Here is a 21736-nt window from a genome sequence, read left to right as displayed (position 1 = left end):
TTGCTTTTTTCTTCACTAATCTTGCCTCTTCCTACATTCCTGTTGCTTCGTTCTGCATATCTCTTGCCTCTTTCTGCACTTCTCTTGCCTCTTTCTGCACTTCTCTTGCCTCTTTCTTCACTTCTTTTGCCTCTTTCTTCACTTCTCTTGCCTCTTTCTGCACCTCCCTTGTATCTTTCTGCACCTCTCTTGCATCTTTCTGCACCTTTCTTGCCTCTTAATGTACTTATCTTGCCTCTTTCTACACCTCGCTTGCCTCTTTTGCACTTATCTTGCCTCTTTCTGCATTTCTCTTGCCTCCTATTACATTTCTTATGCCTCTTTCTGCACCAGTGTTGCCTTTTTCTGCACTTCTCTTGCCTCTTTGTACATTTCTGTTGCTTCTTTCTGCACTTCTCTAGCCTCTTTCTGCACCCCTGTTGCTTCTTTCTACACCCCTTTTTCTTCACCCCTCTTGCATCTCTCCACACCCCTCTTGCCTCATTCTTCACCTCTCTTGCCTCTTTCTGCACCTCTCTTGCTTCTTTTTGCACCCTTCTTCCTGCACCCCTATTCCTATTTTCTGCACTTATATTGCCTCTTTCTGCACTTCTATTGCTTTTTTCTGTGTTTCGTTTGCCTCTTTCTGTATTTCTGTTGCTTCTATCTGAAAGAAATAGTTTGTTATGGATTACTTACCTTAAAATTACCCCAAGGCATCCGACTGGATCCTGGAAAGTTTTTTGTCAGCAGTACCCATGCGCATCGAAAGGTGGGGTAGGCCGGCTCTGTGTTCGTTGTCGGCATCGTGGTCGCCGGGATGACTTCGCAGTAGCTACTGAGACGTCGCCCTCGCGTGCTGATGTCAGTTCTTTCTTTTTCTGCGCTAGCCAGCGCAGATCCATAGAGAGCAGTACCTCTAGTCACTTTTTGTTACACTTTTTGCTGACTTTTGTTGATGCCGTTTTCTAGTCTACGACTCCCTGGTGCACGTCAGGGATGCCCGGCCTCAAGGCTTGCACTTCCTTTAGCCGACTGATGTTGGTAATGGATCCACACCTTGTGTACCTCTTCTGCCCGTAGCGTGACCATGACCCCAAGTCGTGCTCCGACTGCCAGACCATGAATCTGAAGTCTTTGCGAGAGCGGTACTGAAAGCTTCTCGAGGCCTGGCAGTCGGCTCTGCGCCGTTCGAGGTCCCGGTCACGTGGGAGGTCGAGGGATCAGTCGCAGAGTCACACCATCCTCACTCCTCTTCTAAGTCTTTGCATGCGGGGTCAGGTAAGTCGAAGCACAAGAAGAAGTCGAAGAAGCATTGTCGTCCATCGACTTCTCCCCGTCTGTCGGCCGACGTGATGAGGGATGCAGGTGATGCCTCTCTCGCCGCTCCGTGTGTGGAACCCAAAGGTTCGACTCGGGGCTTCCCTCCCTTCCCAGAACCTGGAGCGACCCCTGCCCAGGTTTGCCAATTTTACGAAGCGATGCATGCCATTGACACCATGTTCGCTACTGGCGTCGGCTCGACACAGAGCCGGACCAACACCTGGATATGGTGCAGACGGGTACTTTTGTGCCCTTGTTCTACCCTTGCTCTTTTAGACCAGATTGGCAGCCAGAAGAGGGTGAGGAGGACTGGGAGGTGTCTGGGGACCCTTTAACTGACCAGTTGGGCTATGAACTGGACTGGAGAGAGGAACTGGAGGAAGCCAGTGGTCTGGATACCTCACCAGACCATGGCATGTTGTCTCCTCCTACCGTGGCTACGGAGGAGGGAGCGTCTTAGGCTGTGATGTTGCGTAGGGCGGCCGAGGCTCTCCACCTCTAGCTACCTACAGTGGCAGTCAGGACTAACCTCCTGACAGAGGTGTTTATGTTTTTTGTCTTTAGAACTCACCACTCTCCCTTGGTTGAACATTTAACTTTATTGATCATTGGTTGATCTACAAAGTAGGTAAGAGGTATTATTGGCATGTTGCTCTTAGGTGGCTCACTTCTGAGATTGGAAGTCAGAATCTCTAAACACAAGTTTAAATTCTTTTTTCTTTTCCAGCCTTGTTTTTGGTCCTGAGGAGAACACCACAAAACTTAAAGGGGTTCGAAACGCGTAGACTCTCTGTTGTTTATCAAACAATTGCTCTGTCGTGACAGATAGCGCTGGCTGTGCGGTGTTGTAACTGTGTTTTGAATTGATTAACTTTATTCAAGAATTTGCGCAGATCCAAGCCTGTATATGTTATCTTGCTTTGTTTGATTATAGGCCCCTCTAGTCTTTCCAAAAAGCTCTGAAAACCTTTTCCTTTTTCTATGAGGCCGGTAGTATGTGTATGAATGCTGAGCAGGATGACTAAATGTGGTATGAAAGATGAAATTCTTGGGTGAATTAATTGGTTTTTGATCCTTTTGATCTTTCTCTTGTATATAGATCTATTTCTTTCGAACATTAGTTGTGGTTTTTTTCATCTAAATTTTTTCACATTTTTCTGTGCAAACTGGTGTCGTATTTATTGACAAAAAATTGATTACAATTTTTTTTTTACAGTGTTTTGCAATGAAATAAAGATTACTAGTCAATCAGACACAGACTGACTAGGAGCTTCTGTGTTTGGCAAAATCGTTTGAATTGGTATCAGTACAGGCATTTCTGTTGGTTTCGATATGTACGTGCTCAGCCTTACTGATTAGAGCCATACCCATTGTTGTTTTTGTGTGTAGAGGTGCTTCAACCGGCAGTGAGCTCTTCAGAGCTCCTACTATAATTCAATGATGCCCTCACTGACATCCTTTTGGGCAAATGGTCCAGGCCCAACACAGGGGTTCCTGTGGATAGGATGATTGCCCCACGCCACTGCCCAGCCCTGGGTGACCCCTCTTTCCTCTAACAACCCCCCACCTCTGAAAGCTTGGTAGTACAAGCCTCCACCTCCAAAGGCGCATTCCCTATCGCACCACCTGATAGGGAATCCAAAAAGCTGGACCATCTTGGGAAGAAGATGTTTTCTTCCTCCAGCTTGGGACTGCGGCCGATAAACACTGCATGTCTGTTGGGTCCTCATACCCAGTCCGTGTGGGATACGGTGGCGCAAGTGCTGCCCCTGTGCCCGGAGGAGGCCCGGGCCATATTCTCCTGTGAAGTTGCCGATGAGAGAGATGCACCTAAGTTTACCATCTGCTGTGGACTGGATACCACCGACTGACTAGGCAGGATGATTTCCACGTCGGTACGCCTGGTTGAGGTAGACTGGTTTTTCCGTGGTTGTCCAATCCACTCTTATGGACATGCCCTTTGATGGCCATCGACTATTTGTCGACACGTCAGCGCTGGAGCGCTTTAAGGACTGTCGGGCTACGGGCAGGTCCTTGGGCCTCTCCACCACCTGCCCTGCACAGTTTTCTTTTTGCCCCTATTATGGCTACTGAACGTGTCCCCCGCCATGTCCCCCCAGAGCCACAGGTCAGCGCAAGCTGTTCAGCCCCTGCGCGGCCAGTGACGTGGAAACCACTGCTGTGGTTTTGGGGGCCAGCATGCGGGCCAGTCCACCACAGACGCCTCTGCTGCAGCCTCCAAACCCTCCTAGTCCGACCTTTCAGGGTCACCAATCCCCAGTGGGAGGCAGGATTCGCCATAACCTCCCACAGTGGCGCACCATCACGTCGGACAGGTGGGTTTTGCAAATTGTCCGACAGGGCTACTCTTTCCCCTTCGAGACTACCCCTCCATCCATGCCACCTCAGTATGATCCTATTTCGGAGGATCATCTGGCCCTTCTCCAACAGGAAGTTTCGTCACTCTTGCCGAGGGAGCAATCAAGTGGGTTCATGTCCCAGGAGTAGGTTTTGGTTGCTATTCCCACTACTTTCTGGTGCCCAAGAAGTACAAAGCCCTGCGTCCAATCTTGGATCTCAGGAACGTCAACCGCTTCCTCCGGAAGGAGAAGTTCAAGATGTTGACGCTGGCTCAGGTACTGTCTGCCCTCGACCCTGGAGACTAGATGGTAGCGTTGGACTTGCAGGATGCTTACTTTAACATCCCCGTCCTGCCGGCCCACTGGCGTTACCTGCAGTTCACGGTGGGCCACGACCATTTTCAATTTACTGTGCTCCCCATTGGCCTTACCCCGCGGGTGTTCACAAAAGTGATGGCGGTGGTCGCACCTCATCTGCGCAGGTCAGGGGTTCCAGTCTTCCCCCATCTCGATGGCTGGCTGTTGAATGCGGATTCGCCCCAGGCTGTCGTCTATCACCTCCAGACACTGCCGACCTCTTGCATTTGCTAAAGTTCTCCATCAACGTGCCGAAGTCACACCTGACTCCATCTCAGAAGCTCCTCTTCATCAGAGCGGTTCTGGACAGGACACAGTTTTGCGTCTATCCTCCCAAACAGCGAGTATGGGATATTCAGGATATGATTCCGATCTATTAGCCTCTATCCCGGATTTCAGTCAGGATAAAACTCCGGCTCCTGAGCCTGATGACCTCCTGCATCCTGCTGGTGGACCATGCCAGATGGCATATATGGGCTCTGCAGTGGGACCTGAAGTTCCAGTGGGCGCAACATCAGGGGAACCTGTCCGATTACGTCTAGATCTCGGAGGGCACTGCACACCAATTGCAGTGGTGGCTAATGAACCAGGATTGGGTCAATGGTAGATCCCTTTCCCTTCCTCAACCTTGCTTCACTGTGGTGACCGATACGTCACTTCTGGGATGGGGAGGCCACATGAGGGAGGTTTAGATCAGAGGCCTCTGGTCTTCGGCAGAGTCCGGGCTCCACATAAACCTTTTGGAGCTTCGGGCGATTCGTCTTGCACTCAAAGCATTCCTTCCATCTGTCCGGGGAAGAGTAGTGAAGGTGTTCAGAGACAACACCACCGCCATGTGGTACTGCAACAAACAAGGTGGGTAGGGTTGTGGACCCTATGTGAAGAGGCCCTCCGTCTCTGGACATGGCTGGAACATCAGGACATATCCCTAGTGGTTCAACACCTGGCAGGTTCCCTGAACACCAGGGCAGACAAACTCAGCCGCAGGTGCATGATGGGTCCCAAATGGCGTCTTCACTCGGAGGTGGTGCAAGGTCTCTTTTATCTTTTAACAGTGGGGCGAGCCTTAGTTGGATCTATTCGCTACCGAAGAGAACGCTTAATGTCAGCAATTCTGTGCGTGGAATTTCCAAGGCAGCACTCGCTAGGTGACGCTTCTCGTCACAAGTGGAGTTGCGGTCTTCTATACACCTTTCTGCCTATACCACTTCTGCCCAGAGTGCTGAAGAAGACCTGGCGCGATCCGGCCAAAGTCATTCTTGTGGCTCCGGATTGGGCACGAAGAGGCTGGTATCCCGAGCTGCTCCACATGGCCATCGATCCTCCGATCAGACTGCCACTTCGGGAGGATCTTCTGTTGCAGCAGCAGGGGAGGGTCTTCCACCCGAACCTATCCAGCCTCCTCCTCCGTGCATGGAGATTGAGCAGCGGCAGTTGACATCATTTCACTTGCCTCCTGAAGTTTATGATGTTATCTTGGTGGCCAGGTGTCCCTCCACTAAGACGGCATACGATTCTTTCTGAGGTTCCCATGTTCCTCCTTTCTTTGGCCCGGCAGGGCTCTGCTCTGGGCACTATAAAGGGCTACTTTTCTGCCATTTCAGCATTTCTTAGGCTTCTGATCAGTCTTCTCATTTCAAGCCCCCTTTTGTAAATCGCGTCCTTAAGGGCATTACTCATCTTTTTCCTCCTATACCCTTCCTAATTCCTCAGTGGGACTTGAATCTAATTTGTATATATCTTATGTGCCCTCCTCTTTCTCCTAAGCCTCCTTTTCCGAATGTTCATCCGGACAAGGTTGTCCTTAGAACTAGTCCTTCCTTCCTTCCCAAAGGGGTTACTTCTTTACATACTGTGCAGACCATCACTTTGCCCACCTTCTTTCTGCCTCTGCATCCTTCCAAAGAGGAAGAGAGGCTCACCGTCTGGATCCAAAGTGTGCGTTTTCCTTTTACTTGGATTGCACAAAACAATTTTGGGTGATGACCAGCTCTTCCTTTGCTACATGGGCGCCAAAAATGATTGGGCCGTGCCCAAGCGGACCATTTCTAGATGGGTTGTTTTGTGCAGCAAAGCTTTTTATTCCGTGGCAAAGTTGGAGCTGCTGGTGGGGTGCGTACCTATTCCACCAGGGCGATAGCAGCTTCCTCTGCTTTGGGAAGTGGATGCCCCCTTACTGACATCTGTCAGGCAGCTACATGGGCATTGCTGCACAAGTTCACCAGACAATATTGCCTTCACAGCCAAGTCCAGAGAGACGGCTTCTTTGGCTGTTCTGTACTCCAGTACTTTCTGGTGTGAACTTGGTTCGCTGACCCACCTCCGGGGATGGTATTGCTGGGGTATCTATTCTAAAGTAAGAAATCTATAACTAACTGTTTCTTTCAGATGAACAAGTTACTTACCTTCGGTAACAATATATCTGTAAGAAACATAGGATAGTTATATATTCAAGTTCAAGTTCAGGAATTTGTATAGCGCACTACTCACCCAGAGGGTCTCAAGGCGCTTGGGGGAAGGGGGTGCATTATTTATCGAATAGCCAGGTTTTAAGTTCCTTCTTGAAGGAAATGTGGTTCTCGGTAAGGCGGAGGTGAGTGGGGAGAGAATTCCAGGTTTTGGCCGCCAAGTAGGAGAAGGATCTTCCTCCCATGGTGGATCTTTGGATGCGTGGAACTGCAGCGAGGGCTTGATTGGAGGATCTTAGTTGTCGGGTCGGTGTGTAGAAGGACAGTCGTGTGTTGAGGCATTCGGGTCCTAGTTTGTAGAGGGCCTTGTGTGCGTGGGTGAGGAGACGGAACGTTATTCTCTTGTTGACGGGAAGCCAGTGGAGTTCTTTCAGGTGACCTGTAATGTGAGCTTGGCGCAGGATGTCCAATATGAGTCTGGCTGATACGTTTTGGATGCGTTGGAGTTTTTTCTGTAATTTGGAAGTGGTTCCGGCGTAGAGGGTGTTTCCATAGTCTAATCGGCTAGTGACCAGAGCGTGGGTGACAGTCTTTCTTGTTTCTGTGGGGATCCAACGAATGATTTTTTTGAGCATACGAAGTACGTTAAAGCAAGAGGATGAGACGGCGTTGACTTGTCTGGTCATCGAGAGGGAGGAGTCTAGGATGACGCCCAAGTTACGTGCGTGGTCTGTGGGTATGGGTGCTGTGCCCAGGGCCGATGACCACCATGAGTCGTCCCAGGCAGAGTGGGATGATCCTAGGATGAGGACTTCCGTTTTGTCTGAGTTGAGTTTTAGGCGGCTGTTTTTCATCCATTCGGCTACTTCTTTCATGCCTTCATGAAGATTGGTTTTGGCGGTGTTAGGGTGTTTGGTGAGGGAAAGGATCAGCTGGGTGTCGTCGGCGTAGGAGATGATGTTGAGGTTGTGTTGTCGCGCGACGAATGCGAGGGGACTCATGTAAACGTTGAAGAGGGTGGGACTGAGCGATGATTCTTGTGGCACTCTGCAGATGACTTTGGTGGCCTCTGATTTGAATGGGGGGAGGCGGACTCTCTGGGTTCTCCCGGCGAGGAACGAGATGATCCAATCTAATGCTTTTCCTTGTATGCCGATGTTGCTGAGGCGTTGTATGAGGGTGCTATGACAGACCGTGTCGAAGGCGGCAGAGAGGTCCCGGTTCTGCAAAAAGACTTCTAGTGTTAAGGATTTCCTTTCAGAGACCTGGTTTTGTGCACCAGTGGTCAGTGTCTTACATGGCTCTGCGCTTCTGGCGTGGAAAGTTGTGTACAAAACTGACGTCAGCGTGCAAAGGCGGCGTCTATGTAGCTACCGCAACGTCATCCCGGCGACCACGATGCCAATGACGAACACGGAGCTGACCAGTGCCACCTTTCGATGCGCAGATGTACTGCTGACAAAAAAAACATTCCGGATCCAGTCTGACACCTGGGGGTAATTATACAGTAAGGAATCTATAACTAACCTATGTTTCTTACAGATATATTGTGATCAAAGGTAAGTAACTTGTTCTGCACTTTTCTAGCCTCTTTTTGCATTTGTTCCTTCTTTCTGCACTCCCCTTGCTTCTTTCTGCACCTCTGTTGCTTCTTTCAGCACGTTTCTTTCCTCTTTCTGTACCTCTTTTGCCTCTTTCTGCTCCTCTATTGCTTCTTTCTGCACTTCTTTAGCCTCTTTCTGCATTTCTGTTCCTTCTTTCTGCATTTCTCATGCCTCTTTCTGCACCCCTGTTGCTTCTTCCTGCACCCCTCGTCCCTCTTTCTGCACCTCTTGTTTCTTTTGGCCCCCTTCTGCCTCTTCCCTCTTTCGTGGACCACTCTTGCCTTTTTCTGCACCCCTGTTCCCTCTTTCTGCACCTCAATTGCTTCTTTCTGTACTACTCTTGCCTCTTTTGGCATCCCTCTTCCCTCTTTCGCCACCCCTCTTCCTTCTTTCTTCACTTCTCTTGCCTGTTACTGCACCCCTCTTGCCTATTTGTGTTCTTCTCTTGCCTCTTTCTGCACCTCTGTTGCTTCTTTCCGCACTTCTCTTGCTTCTTTCTGTACCTCTGTTGCTTCTTTCAGCACCCTCTTTCTGCACCCCTCTTTCTTCTTTCTGCACCCCTCTTTCTGCACCTCTTTTGCCTCTTTCTGCATCTCTCTTGCCTTTTTCTGCACCTCTGTTGCTTCTTTCTGCATTTCTCGTTCTTCTTTTTGGCCCCTCTTGCCTCTTTCTGCTCCTCCTTTGCCTTTTAATTCATCCCTGTTCCGTTTTTATGCACCTCTTGCCTGTTTCTGCCCCTCTTGCCTGTTTCTGCCCCTCTTGCCTGTTTCTGCCCCTCTTGCCTGTTTCTGCCCCTCTTGCCTGTTTCTGCACCTCTCTTGCTTCTTTCTGCACCTCTCTTGCCTTTTGCTGCACCCCTCTTTCCTCTTTCTGCACCCATCTTGCCTCCCTGCACCTCTTGGCTCTTTCTGCAATTCTCTTTCTACTTTCTGCACCTCTCCTGCCTCTTTCTGCATCCCTCCTGCCTCTTTCTGCATCCCTCCTGCCTCTTTCTGCATCCCTCTTGCCTCTTTCTGCACCCCTCTTGCCTCTTTTCACTCCTCTTGCCTCTTTCTACACACCACTTCTTTATGCAACTCTCTTGACTATTTCTGCACTTTTCTTTTTCTGTTCTTCTCTTGCCTCTTTATGTACTTCTCTTGCCTCTTTCTGTGCTCAAATGGGAAGTGTAAGCCTTCAAGTTTAAAGGTCTGCATGCTCTCTTGACTGAGGTATATGTCTACTTGTACATACATTCTTACTAGTGTTATGCAGCTGAAGATGGTAGCTTAAAAAGGGGGTAGCTTCTCCTATACGTGGTCAAATCTTTTAATTTCTGCGCTGTTATTCAGTTGCACAGGCAGACATGTTGTATGTATATAGGAGTTATAGAGCTCTTCATATACACTATTGAATACCCATGTGCCATGTATTATGAGCAGAAAGAAATATATTCACCTTCTTGTACACACATTTACAGAGTATGCTGTTAGAAAGACGAATATTCAAGAGTTTGCATGTTTATTTTTATGTAACATGTCACTAAATAAAAGCACAGAAATGCATGCATACCTTCACAAACTTGGTGAGACTTACAACAGTGATATTGTTAGGAGTGATGTCACTGACCATGTCATGAGTAATGTAATATGTGATGTGATCAACAGTGCTTTGTTGGGACCCGAGTTATAGTTAGCTCAGCTAACTATAATGGCTGAATTTCTCTGCTTTTGTATGAGTAAAATTTCAACCAACTATAACGTTCCTAAAACCTATGTTTTTTTCGTGAATATATATGTGTGTGTCTGTGTATATATAAAAACATACAAAAAATCAAGAGGAGGAAAGGATCACTAGTCCTGGGTCACCAGGGTTTCTTCATTCATTTGTTACACTGTACCGATAAAAAACCCTCAATCACATGCCAGGGTGGCGGTATATCTTGGTTCTCCACTTTAAAAGGTATGTGGCATCATCATCATCTGGTTAGTGGTTATGCTTCCTCCACCCGGAGGTTAACCACTGGTTAAACCAGTAGTGATCAGATATCAAAAACAGTGAATTACAAGTGAGTGAAAAATTTTTAAAAAGCATGAGTGGCCAGATTAGAAAAATAATTTATTGTATCTGGATTCAGGCTGTGTTAAAAACATAGGCATGCAATGAAAGAGGAGTTAGGGGTCTTCCTGCACTGGTATTAGTCCATTAAAAAGATCGACATGTTTCAGCCTCTGGTTGCCCAGGAGGGGTCAGTTGGGCTTTCATCAGGACCAAGAGCTAGTGAAAAATGATGTACATGACCTTTAGGATTTCTATTCAGAACAGGTATATTAACCTTTCTTTGTGTTGGTCTGTAAGTACCTTTAAGTCAGTAATTTCTGACTTTGTCGGGTGATCACAGAGGGTATGCCTGCTTGTGTGCGCACGACTTGTGCTGTCTCCCCCTCTCGATCCCCGGAAGTGATCACCCGACGAAGTCATGTTTAAGAGTTATAGAAAATGCCAATGCAATGATATGTATACTGTGTAGATGGCTATATTTGAGACACGAAATGTGATAAGGATGCAATGACACAGAATTGTAATTGTTACCGAAATGATGCAGCAATAAAAATATTTTAAAAAAATAACAAAAAAGGTACTTACAGACCAACAAAAAGAAAGGTTAATATACCTGTTCTAAATAGAAATCCTAAAGGTAATTTTCAAACTTTTTCACTAGCTCTTGGTCCTGATGAAAGCCTAACTGACCCCTCCTGGCAACCAGAGGCTGAAACATGTCGACCTTTTTAACGGACTAATACCAGTGCAGGAAGACCCCTAACTCCTCTTTCATTGCACGCCTATGTTTTTAACACAGCCTGAACCCAGATACAATAAATTATTTTCCTAAACTGGCCACTCATGCTTTTTAGGTTTCGCCCTGGCCGTAGCACCTGCGAAGCAAGTGCTCCGCCCAGGGCGAAATATTATGATCCTACAGTATGGGGCTTAGTCCCGCCTCTGTCTTCCATTGGCTAGCTCCTTAAATGGAGGCTAGCCATTGGAAGAGATTGGCTGTCAATCACTCTTTGCCCATCGGAACGCGATTCGGGGGCGTTTCTGTGTCTATTTTTAAGTCCCGCCCCTTTTAGGACGTCAGTGCGGCGGTGGGCGGGGTTTATTTTTTTTGTCGTCGAGGTTTCATTTGTTCATTCCGTGGCCGACCGCCACCGGAAGAAGTCCTGGTGAGTGCCCCCCCCCCTCCCGCTGTCCGTGTGCCCGCCCGCCCCCCCTCCCGCTGTCCGTAAGACCGTTCACCCGCCCCCCCCTCCCGCTGTCTGTGAGACCATTCACCCGCCCCCCCTCCCGCTGTCCGTGTCTTTGTTCGGGCCCCCCTCTTGACTCCCGCGTCGGGCCCCTCACGCTGTCCGTGTCTTTGTTCGCCCCCCCCCCCCCTCTTGACTCCCGCGTCGGGCCTCGCGCTTCCTTTTCCTCGCTTGCTGTGGACGAGGCATCATGAAGGCATCGGGGAACGTAAGGGCACTTTTATTTTTATGGTGTTGCGCATGCTAAGGGTTGAGTAGTGTGTCTTTGAGTGTGGACCAACTTTTATGCTGACCGGAGTGTTCTCTCAGATGCCGGGGAGGGAAGGCGTCAGACCACGGTGTGTGCACGGGCGAGAAGTTTGCAGCATGGCGGCGCACCATGAGCGGGCCAAGTGTGGTAGCATCTCTGATCAGCTACTGGCCTTGTATGTCATGTGGCCTGCACTACGACATACTACTGCACTGGCTGCTGAAATACAAAATACATTTTTACCGTTAATATTTTATTTATTTACTCTTAATGTTATGTACTCTTTACTAGAGGTTGGCGAAGCAAGAAAGTGATGCTGTGACCCATGCTAGAGAAAATTTGTATAGTGCTACATATACCTGGCGGTGTCTAGGCACTTAATCAGCTTGCTTATTGCAGTGGATATATGGTGAGCCATGTCTATGCTTGGGCTTGCATTGTCCATCCCTAATCATACCCCCGCTGTCCGTTCCCGCCCCCCCCAACCGCTGTCTGTTCCCGCCCCCCCGACCGCTGTCCGTTCCCGCCCCCCCCCCCCCGAGAATATTGCACAAAGTCAAGCAGTAGCGATCCCCTGAGGCGGCTTGTGTCTTAGTGCAGTCTCCTTAGTCCAACGCCTTGAGGTCATTGTGAAAGGACAAACGGTATTGATCCTCTTAAGAGAGTGTTTCCCTCTCCCGTCCCAATGCTGTAGCGCCCTGAGGTCACTGTGCAAGGAGAAGCAGTAGCAATTCTCTGAGGCGGCTTGTGTCTTAGGAATGCCTCTAATGCTTCAATGCCTTGATCATTGCCAGGAGAAGCAGTAGTGATCCTCTAAGACGGCTTGCTGTCCTGTCCCCCCCCACCCGCTGTCCGTGTGCCCGATACCCGCTCCCGCTGTCCGTGTGCCCATTCCCGCCCCCCTCCTGCTGTCCATTCCCGCCCCCGAGGATATTGCACAAGGTCAAGCAGTAGCAATCCCCTGAGGCGGCTTGTGTCTTAGTGCAGTCTCCTTAGTCCAGCGCCTTGAGGTCATTGTGAAAGGAGTGTTTCCCTCTCCCGTCCCAATGCTGTAGCGCCCTGAGGTCACTGTGCAAGGAGATGCAGTAGCGATTCTCTGAGGCGGCTTGTGTCTTAGGAATGCCTCTAATGCTTCAATGCCTTGAGCATTGCCAGGACAAGCAGTAGTGATCCTCTAAGACGGCTTGTGATTTAGTACAATCTCCCAGCTCCAGCGCCTTGAAGACAATGTGCAAGAACAACCAGTTCCGACCCTATCAAGAATATTGTGCCTGACCGCTGCAGCCATGCTGTAGCGCCTGGAGGTCACTGTGCAAGGACAAGCAGTAGCAATCATCTTGAAATGCTTGCATGCCGCTGCTGTCACCGTGCTACAGTGCCGCGAGGTCTCCCTGCAAGAACAAGCAGTAGAGATCATGTCAGGGGGGCGTGTGTGTTAGTGCTACCTCTCACGCTCCAGCGCCTGGAGGTCACCGTGGAAGGACAAGAGGTAGACACAGTTTTAGGAGTCGTGTGGTGCTGCTGTCCCCTTTGCTCCGGTCCTGTCACCCGTACCCCCGCGCCTGGGTGTCACCGTGCGAGGACGAGCAGTAGAAATCCCCACAAAACGATTATACCCATGTGCTGACTCCCTTGATCCAGTTTCTTGCGGAAACTGTGTGAAGAGACGCACTAGCGTCTGACTCGGGAGGTTTTGTGGCTCAGTGCAGTCTTCTTGCTCCAGCGCCTTGAGGTCACTGTAAACAACAAGCAGTGTCGATCCTCCCAGGAGGCTTGTGTCTGAGCGCTGTGTGCTGTGCTTCAGCGCATTGAGGACACTGCAAGGACACGCAATATTGATCCTTTCAAGAGATTGTGTCTACGATCAGTTCCCATGCTCCAGCGCCTTGAGAACACTCTCAGAGGACAGACACGAGCGATTCTCTCGAGTGTCTGGTGTCTGAATGCTGCTTCCCGTGCGACAGAGTCCAGCGCCTCGAGGACACTGCGCAAGGACAAACAAACAGCGTTGATCCTTTCAAGAACTTGTGTCTGCGAGCGGGCTGCCTTGCTCCAGCGACCTCAGAACACCCTCTGAGGACAAGCACGAGCGGTCCTCTCTAGAGGCTGGTGTCTCGTCGCATCTTCTGTCCAGCGTCTTGAGGTTCGTGCGAAAGGGACAGTCACTAGCAATCCTTGCAGGAGGCTTGATACTGATCTAATCCTCGCTCCAGCGCCTTGAGATTACAGTGCAAGGACAAACACTAGCGATGCTCTCAGGTGAGTGTACATCGGTGTATCTCCTTGCCTCAGCGCCTTGTGCACAAGCAGTAACTATTCTCTGAAGTTCAGTTCAAAAACTTTTATTCGATTGCCATTTAGCAAATCATAAAAAGTACATCATAAAATTTCAGTGTATAATTCGTTCTAACTAGGTTTCGTTTTAATTCTTTTTTCCGCCTTGTTACTTTCCCCATCGAGTTAAATTGGTCCCATGATCTGACCAATTGTCCGTGTGATGGTGTATCATCTCAATCGACCATTCACGTAACTTTGTTTTGCCATTATTACGAGCAACCCCGCAAGCGTTGGATTATTCCACTTCTTCGAGTAATGGGGTTGAGAACCTGTCGGCCAGCTTATCTGGCACTTCAGCTACTAGACTCACAACATGTTGCTAAATGCGTAGCTCTTTTTTTTAAATCATGTTTGAAAATACGCTGTAAAATTGGGTTATCGTCTCCATGATTCCATGTTTATCTGTATCAATCCGCAAAATTGGTTTTATCAAATGTTTTTAAATGTCATTCAGTTTTTACCTGTATTATAACACTGTGTTTTAAATTTTTCATGGTTAGATAGGAAGAAAGTTAAATAAGGTTGAATACCAGGGGAGGTTTGGACCATTAAGATCTGCACATTTGTTGGCTTAGATACTTCATGAGAGAGACGCAAATCTGAGATGGTTTAGACAGAGATTTTTCAAAGCGCTTCTACTAATATCAGATGTTGAAGAGGGCTCGGTGAAGTAAGATGTGCAGTTCAAATCCTTTAGAAAGTTGGAGACATACAATAACCAAGGAATTTTGTTCCAACTCGCCAAGGATAAGCAATCAGATATTAGAGAACGGGTTAAATGGCATTGGGGTCTGTGCCATAAAAGAATCAGCTGACATCTGATATTGTCAGTTTAGTTGATGCCCAGCTCGATATGGCAACTGTATATTGGAGCGCTTTGGGGAAGTGCCAAAGTATATTTTAAAAACCCGTTTTGGACCTTTTGTAAATCGTCTACGGGAGCGTAGCCCCAGACGCCTGCGCCATAAGTTGCTACGCTATGACATTTCGCGTGGTATATTTTAAGCAACTCAGTTGGGGCTGGTTTGCCCAATTTTCTTGAAAAGGAAACAAGAGCCGAAGTTGCTCTCTGATAGAGCAACTTTCTACTTGCCACTGCTTGTTTCCACGATAACTGATCGTCAATTAGAATACCTAAATAAGGATATTCCCTGGCACGTTCCAGTCTAACTTGTTCTATAAAAACAGGTTTGGGGTTCTTTGCCTTAGGACCAATGTGCATGACAAAGGTTTTGCTTTTATTTACTTTTAACCCCAAAGAGAGCATGAACTGACAATATTTGTCTAATTGTCTTTGCAACTGGATTAGCATCCTTGCTAGAATGACGGAGTCGTCCGCATAAAGTAGAGCGGGAATGGAGCGATGGTTGAGGGAAGGAAGGTCCTGGCTCCTTGCTAACATGGCCGATACCAGCCCGTTGGTATAAAGATTAAACAAGAAAGGGGCCAGGACACAGCCCTGTCTGACTCCTTTGTTTACTGAGAATGAGGGGGAGAGTTCACCGCCGATCCCATATCTCACGCACGCAGTAGCGTCGGAGTAAAGCTCGCAGAGGAATTTAATGAGGGGGTCTACCCCCAATTCGCTAAGAATGGACCACAGCCTAGAGTGTATCACGCAGTCGAAAGCTGCGCTGAGATCGACATACACTAGGTACAAATTGCCTCCTTTCGCCCCAACATACTTGCCTATTAAAAGGGTTAAGTTCAGTGCCTGTTCAACAGTGCCAAGTCCCTCCTGGAATCCATACTGGAGATCGGTCAAAATGTTGTTCCCCGACGCCCAATCCTGGAGACGTTCCAAGATCAGTCGTCCTGCGACTTTCCCCAGGGAGTCCAGGAGAGAGATGGGCCTGTAACAGGCTGGGTTGTTGCGTTCCCCCTTTTTGAAAATAGGGAGCAGAATTGAAGAAGACCAGGAGTCTATTAAGCCAATTTTAGAGACTGCAGCCATCACCTGGGCGACGATGGGGGACCATAGTTCTATATTACTTACAAAGATGATATCGAGTGGGACTCCGTCGGGACCAGGAGCCTTACCGGTTTTTGAGGACGTTAGGGCGTGAATGACCTCACTTAGGCTGAAATATCGGAGCCTGTGTCAAATAGTTGAAGTTTGCCCTTCAATATTTGGGAGCATAGAATGTAATCAATGATGCTTGACAAATCCCTGCCGTGAAATGTGGGCTTAAATTCAACTGGTGGATCCACGAGGTCATTTGCGTACTCCAATTCCAAGGAGAAAAGACTTTCATTCAGGGTATTACCTAGCTGTGTATGCGTGAAATGAGTCAAAGGGCAGTCGTTTTCATCTAGAAGACCACAAATGCCTTTCTTATGGTTGGTACACAGAGGAACATTGAAATCCCCCCTCCCCCCCACCCCCCAAATCACATAACAAACAGGTGATGAATGCTTATTTCGTTGTTCATTTATAAGAGAGGAGATTTCGATTACAGTCTTAACACAGTCAGCGGGGAGGAGGTTGTTATATAGGTTAATAAAAAGGTGTAACATACGTTTGTTAAATGCAACCATTATGATTTGAAAGTTTGTACTGGTATGAAGAACAGTTATTTTCTTTGATGGTAAATTATTTGAGAAATACACTGCTAAGCCTCCCTTAGATCTGCCATGTGTGGTGATACTAGCTGGGACATGGAATGTTTTGAAGCCCTGAATATGTATGGGCTCTATGGCCCAGGTTTCCTGTAAACAAACTATTTGATGTGTGTTCACTATATCCAACCATGATTTAAGATTTGTCTTGGAGCGGAGACCCGCTACATTCTAAAATAGTACAGAAAGCGTCTGGATAGGGGAAATTGAGTTTCTAGTATTCTGCAAGACGTCAGTTGATGGAGTTCCTGGACGAGAAAAGGTATGTGTTAGTGGGTGTGTGGACTGGGGTTAGGTGCGGACCGGAATAACCGGCGTGGAGGCCGTATGTATTTCGCTATGGTAGCTGTTTTTATTTAAAGTTTTTGATCCGGGTAGCAAAGGGTTAAGGGTTTGGTCGTTGTTGAACCCTCTCGAGCGTCGGCCGGACAGGAGGTCTTCGGGGCGTCCTCTGGTCACCAGGTTGATCCGGTGTAGCCTCGGAGGGAACAGAGAGACAGGGCAGTTAGTCCTTTGGCCCGGACTGTCGGAGTACCAATACCAACACCCGGGTCGTGAGGGGATATCGCAGAACGTGAGGGCGGGGACGGTAAGGGAGGAATCAGAGGTATGGAAAGCACAGGGGGGGGAAGAAAGTGCCCAAGTGAGTGAGGGGTGGTAGGATCTATGGTACAAAGTGAGGTGCAATGACGCTACTAACTATAATACAGTGCTTCGGTGCTCTATCAGTGCAACTTTACTACTTTACAGATATTTACAGCTATCTACAGAGGGGCACGGAGAAAAGGTGACAGTGTACTCACGTGCCCCGCCGCAACTCTCCAGTGAGTCACGGCCGCTCTCCAGCCACCTCCTGAGGACTCCACCACTCCTCGGTCCAGACGTCCTCAGCTTCCTCCTCTTCGCTCCTCGCACTCCTTCCGCTTTCCGCCTCCGGTACTCTACGCGCTGTCTCCTGCCACGAGTCCGCTGCTTGAGAGAGTCTCCTCCTGTTGCTGCCGGCTTTTCTGTGTCTCGGGCTGATCTTGGGGGCGGGACTTCCGGGTACACAGGAGGCCGCTTGCGGTTCCGGACTTCCGGGTCCTCTGGGGTCACAGGGAGCCGTTTCCGGGTCAGTGTACGACCCTGCTGGTCGGTCAGTTTCCTGCAGGGGGAAAAAGAAAGGAGAAGTCCTGGTCGCCAGAGACGCAGGAGGGTTAGCGTGTATGAAGTCCCTACTCGGGCGCCGCCCGGTCGAGGTGAGTGGCGCTCCTCTTACACAGTGGGGCAATAAGATGAGTTACAAAGTGATCATCACTCTTAGAAGGGGTAACTTGTGCTATTGTGAATATTGGGGTGGGTACTTCCGCTGTAGCTGAAGTACCGTCCATAGGGAATGAGGTCGGGGAGCAAAAGGATAGTTTCAATGCTTTGGGTCCAGGGGTGGGGGGGGTCTATGCTTTCCTGATTACTATAGGGTGATGGTCAGTCCACCATTTCCAAGCAGTCATATCTGTTTGTTAATGGGACGCCTCTCCATCCAAAGGTTGGAGCAGCGTCTCTACCCCCATGTCCCGGCCAATCAACCCAGTCGCGTCTTCTGTCCCAATTTCCAACTTGAGTCCAGTTCCATTCTGGACCAGTATTATAGCGATGTGTTGGAGGATAGAAGTACGAGAGTCTTTTGGTGTCTATCCCTTCGGATGAGGATTGTGAACCCCAGGAGCAAATATGCTCAACCGTGTGGGGATCCTCAAAGTTGACGATGTCACAGTCACCCTGGATAGTTTTTAGCTCTTTACCTATCCAGGGGACCCTGCGGACCATTGTGACTCTGTTGTCAGAATATGGAGGAAGGGGCCTATTGGTAGATAACCAATGTAGTACTTTGTTTCTCAGGGACCAACCCGGTTCATCCGAATTTGTATTCAACTCGGGAACCCCGGTCATAATGACCACATACGGACTAGCTTCTGGAGGTAGGTGGATAGGATGGCCACCCCTCCTCCTAGTCTTATGGATGGTATTTTGGATCCCTAGTGTCTTTGTTTGGATAGGGGCCTGGGTGGATGAGGGAGCAGGAACTTTTGTTACAACAGGGCCCTTCTTCACCACTGTAGGTGAAGGTTTTTGTTGTACAGCTGTTACTGTAGTAGCCGGCTTTGATACTACCACCCCTTCTTTGGTGGTTTTGGGGTTGGATTTTTGGGCCGCGGTTTGACCGGGAACAGTTCCCTTATGGGTTTTTAGGGCTAAAGTCAGCGCTTCTATCTGCTTTTCAATTTTTGACAGGGTCTGTTCAATAGGTTGCACATAGGATTTAATTAATACCCCTAATCTGCTCAATAGTTGGTTATTTTTGCCGCAGGTTTCACACCCTCTTCCCACATTACTGTTAACACTGAGGTTGGCCGTGTTAGTGGATAGATTTATTATTTCTGCGGGTAAGGAATTTAGCTCTTGCTGTGACGGAACAGCTTGACTAGGGGACTGGGTAGTAGGTAGAGCTTGGTGATTAGGTTGTATCGTGGGTTGGGTCTGTTTGCGAGATTTTTTATTATGGTTTCTTTTTTTCTTGGGTATCGCTCCCTCCCTTAAACCCCTATTTAAAGCTGTGGTAGAGTCGTCCCTGCGCGGACTTATAAAAAGAGCCGGAGTTCTCTCCAATGACAAGGATGACTGTGATGGCTGTGAAGCTGATAGCTCTAGGGATACTGACAGGTCCACAGTACATGGGACAGTGTGAGAGTCAGCGTGTTCTTCCAGTAATGCGCCGGGTTCTAAAGGGCGCAGGGGAGTTTTAACTGCAGCTAATAAACCCAATGAGGAGCGTTTAACCATAGCCAATTCCTGCAAAACCCTCCGTTCCAACAGGATTACGCCTTGATTAATTGCGTCGTTTGCCCTGGAAATAAATTGATCGATTGGGCCGGTTGTCTGAGCAGCACGTAGTGCTTTGTTACTTCTGGTACCTCTAGGTGACATGCTCAGGATATTGGAACCAAACTAAGGAGAGTACAGAATGACAGCAGGTATACAGCGATAGTGAGACAATGAAAATGATACAGAAATGCAAATGTCAATAGGGTGGCCCAGTCCAGTCTTACCCAGTCTTTAACGGGGTTAAACGGGCCCGCCCTTGGCCCGGGCTTCGCCCGGCGTCCCGCGAGACGGGGGTAACGTTGATTATAAGCGCCTCCTGGCGCGAGGAGCTGACAGTGGATGCCGCTAGGGCTGCTGGGGATTGTAGTTGGTGTTCCCCGCCCACGCTCCACTCGGCGGCCCGACTCCGAGATAGTATAAGGAGTAAGGCGGCGGGAGGCGGGCAGGCAGGGCCCCGGGCACAGTTCCACACTAAACAGGAGCAGTCAGTAACAGGAGCGGCAAAAAGGACTCGGCAAAGCAAGATTCCCCCTCTCGACCGGGGTGACGTTGATTATAAGCGCCTCCTGGCGCGAGGAGCTGACAGTGGATGCCGCTAGGGCTGCTGGGGATTGTAGTTGGTGTTCCCCGCCCACGCTCCACTCGGCGGCCCGACTCCGAGATAGTATAAGGAGTAAGGCGGCGGGAGGCGGGCAGGCAGGGCCCCGGGCACAGTTCCACACTAAACAGGAGCAGTCAGTAACAGGAGCGGCAAAAAGGACTCTGCAAAGCAAGATTCTCTGAAGATACTTGCATCCGAGAGTTGTCTCCCTTGCTTGCCCCAGCACAGCGTGTGGGTGTGTGAGGGGGGGCTCTGTGTGGGGGGGCTCTGTGTGTGTGTGTGTGTGGCATTTGCGAGAGATTAAGCTATTGGCATTGTAAATGACAATGCCATTTATTTATCTGTTTTCCAAACCAACACATAAATAAAAATGTTGTCATTTACACTGCAAATAGCTCTAACTTTTGCAAAGGCGAAACCGTTGCATTGTAAATGCTTGTTAAAAATGTTTCACTCACAAGTAATTCACTGTTTTTGATATCTGATCACTACTGGTTTAACCACTGGTTAACCTTTGGGTGGAGGAAGCATAACCACTAACCCGATGATAATGCTGCCACGTACCTTCTAAGGCGGAGAACCAAGATATACGGCCATCCGAACCCTGGCACGTGATTGAGGGTTTTTTATCGGTACAGTGTAATGAAAGAACAAAGAAACCCTGGTGACCCAGGACAAGTGATCCTTCCCCCCCTCTTGATTTTTTTGTACTACGTACCAAGGAAGATGAATGGATCACTATCACTTCCTTCTCCCTCTTTTTGATTCAATACTATATAGAAACATACACACATCTATAGTAGGTTTGAGCACTTTGTGGACCACATTGGTGACTCCGATTTGGGTGAGCCCCGTCTCTTGAAAATCAGAGATAGCTGCCTTTGTCCAGGAAGCAGTTGTTCTTCCATTGTGTAATCTAGTATTAACAACATTTCCCATCAAGAGTAAAAACAATATCTAAAGTTTACTCTGTTAGAACTCCATTTGACTCACTACATTATTGTGAGAGTAGGGAGGATGGTCCATCTTTTCTTCTAAATGGGCACTAAGAGTCTTAGGTGGCTCTAAAAATAACAGAAATAAAAACCCTGCCAAGTAGTGGTGGAATGCTTGCTAATATCAATACCTGTGAAACCGTAGACTGATTTGCACCTGCTACTATTTTGCTGACTGAGGCAGTATCTTTATTTTGAATTCTTTCTTGTAACACCTTTCATATATTTTACTCAGCTTCCTTTTTTCTTTATCTTTGATTTTTATCTTTTATAGAGAACATGTTTATCTTTGACTGTTTCTCTGACCCGGTTAATTTTTTTAAACAAGTGAAGATCAACCTTAGAAGATATACAAGATTTATCCATGCAAGTCATAAGTTAGAAGATGCTAACTGGTTCGGCATGGTACGTGTAAAACTGCCAATTTCTCACTGAGTGGCTTGAAAACTGCTATCCTAGTTATGAGCAAAGCGGAGAAGCAAATCATATTTTGCTCTAGTGATGAATTCTTAATGAAAGTAGTGCAGGGTTCCAGTTCAGTTTCCTTAAATTGACAGTTTTCTTGATAGCACATTGGGAAATCCATCACATGAATTGAGTGGAACATTGGTTGATCTGATGTTTGCCTTCTTGAATTTTTCAGTCTCTGAACTGAATCTTATTTGGATCACAGTCTCCATCTTCCTAAGACCCTGCACATTGAACAGATGCCAATGTCCTATGACAAAACGGCCTTTGTATGGGCCTTAAAACT

The 21736-nt window shown here is 48.3% G+C and overlaps 1 protein-coding gene across 2 annotated transcripts in view; it reads left to right on the top strand.

Moving 5' to 3' along the window:
- The window catches only part of LOC147692331 (uncharacterized), a 583942-nt gene that overhangs the window by 291324 nt on the left and 270882 nt on the right, over positions 1-21736 (top strand). The gene's annotated exons all lie outside the window — the stretch shown is intronic.

The sequence above is a fragment of the Lissotriton vulgaris genome, chromosome 9 (assembly GCF_964263255.1).
Source record: "Lissotriton vulgaris chromosome 9, aLisVul1.2, whole genome shotgun sequence".
Lineage (NCBI taxonomy): Eukaryota > Metazoa > Chordata > Amphibia > Caudata > Salamandridae > Lissotriton > Lissotriton vulgaris.
The sequence above is the reverse complement of the archived record's forward strand: the minus strand, read 5'-3'. Positions and strand labels throughout refer to the sequence as shown.